General features: G+C 37.2%; 1 long non-coding RNA gene across 1 annotated transcript in view; it reads left to right on the top strand.

Moving 5' to 3' along the window:
• Positions 1 to 247: 247 nt before the first annotated feature.
• LOC121527224 overlaps positions 248 to 1,978 on the top strand; it is a 6,534-nt gene continuing 4,803 nt past the window's right edge. The window contains exon 1 of the long non-coding RNA XR_005993383.1: positions 248 to 329. This is a non-coding gene — a long non-coding RNA (uncharacterized LOC121527224). The remainder of the gene's footprint in view (positions 330 to 1,978) is intronic.

Here is a 1,978-nt window from a genome sequence, read left to right as displayed (position 1 = left end):
TTTTTATCAGTGTACTATCACCTGAAACCTCAGCATTAGTGGATTAATCCAAAAGTAAAAGCTGATCCTCACAACAAGGCTCAACTGCTGACACCTAGTCTGATTTTCGGACTGTCAACATTTATAACTAGAATTAAACACCGAGGTCTTCTTTGATGCAGAAGCATTTCTGTGCTCTGAGTCACTCTGGCCTGTGTTTACTCGTGGTGCAGGACAAAGTTTACTCCTGGTAATATTTAACAGGACAGTTTGGGGAGGCACAGTTGATCAGCAAGCATGAAGACGGAGCATCTTTGTGTTCTGCTGATCCACAGAGACAGATGACTGAGGTAAGTCAGACTAAAACCAGTTCTGATCATTTATAGTGAACTAATGTAGACTCCAGCTTTGACAGCTGCTGCTGCTTCTTCTTCTTCTCTGTGAAAAACATGTTGAAAGACAGGTGCAACAGTTTCTCACCCAGAATCTATCAGAGCACTGTTACTACACCCTGCTAAACCAAAGAGCCAAACTGTTGAAAGATACCTTTGCAAGAGCCACAATCTATGTGGTGAAAAGGGACAAAAACGGCTTGAAGTAGCAACAAAAATAAGTTACAGGTGGCAAAAATGGCTCAAAAGTGGCAAAAAAAGAGAGAAAAGTGATTAAAATGGGCAAAAAGCAGTCAAAAAAAAATGTGAAAATGGGCAAAAATAGGATAAAAGTGTCTAAAAGAGGTTAGGAAAATGTGCAAAAAGAGGACAAAGTGGTAATTAATGGCAAAAGGTAGCTAAAATGGGGAGAAAGTAGTGAAAAAAATTGTGAAAAGGGAAAAAAATGGTCCAAAAGTGACAAAAAAAGTGGCAAGAAATGAGATAAAATTAACTAAAATGTGCAAAAAGCATTCAAGAGTGGAAAAATAGGACAAACAAATAGGAATCAAGTGGTATTTACTGCAAAAGTAGCTAAAATGGAAAGAAAATGGTAAAATTGGGCAAAATTGGATAATAGTGGCTAAAATAAGTTGCAAGAAAAGGCAAAAAAGAGGAAACAAGTGGTGTTTAATGGCAAAAAATAGCCTAAATTGGCAAAAAAAAAAACAAAGTGAAAATGGGCAAAAATAGGATAAAAGTGACTAAAATGTGCAAAAACAAATGGTATTTAACTGCAAAAAGTAGCCTAAATGGATAAAAAGTGGGATTAAAGTAGCAAAAATAGGCAAGAAAGTAGGAAAAAAGTGGCGTTTAATGGCAAAGGTAGCTTAATCAGGTGAAATGTGGCAAAAAATGGTGAAAATGGGCATTCATGGGATGAATGGGAACAAACTGGGAACAAACTGGTTAATGTGATTAATTTCTGAGGTCAAAGTTTCCCTTTTCTAAGCTTTTCTGAGGGAATAATGTTTCAGATTAAGACATTAAACAGCCACACGTTGAGTATCAGTGTATCAGAGTGTCCACAGACTCTAACTTTAGAATATTCAGCAGTAGAAAAAAGCTCTAAACTTCACAGCTTCTGTCAGTCCTAACAGAGATAGAACCACGAAAAAGAGAATCAAACAACTTCTATTAAATGTGGCTTCTGGTAATGTTCCCCTCTGCTGTATTTGACTTCTTAGTGCTTCTAATCAGCATCAGAGATGAACTTACATCTGCTCTGACATGAACCACATGCAGGACAAAAGAGTCAGGACAGGCGAATTTAAAACCTAAGTTTAACTGAACACGCTCTGCTGGTTAACGTTCTTCAAAAAGGTCTTTTATTTTATCAGACTTGTTTTCTCCTGTTTATCTCATGATCCAATAAGCTAGAACAGAAGAATTAAAGTCATGCTATCAGCTCTATCCAAGGCACAGCAATGCTTTTAACCAACATTATAACTTTAGTTTGCTTACATCTTTAACCCTTAAATGCTAGGGCTGTAACGGTACAGAAAAAATTTCGGTTTGGTACGTACCTCGGTTTTGAAGTCACGGTTCCGTACGTTTTCGGTACGGTA

The sequence above is a fragment of the Cheilinus undulatus genome, linkage group 2 (assembly GCF_018320785.1).
Source record: "Cheilinus undulatus linkage group 2, ASM1832078v1, whole genome shotgun sequence".
NCBI classification, from domain to species: Eukaryota; Metazoa; Chordata; class Actinopteri; order Labriformes; family Labridae; genus Cheilinus; species Cheilinus undulatus.
Note: the sequence above shows the minus strand (reverse complement) of the source record. Positions and strands in the feature narration are given on the sequence as shown.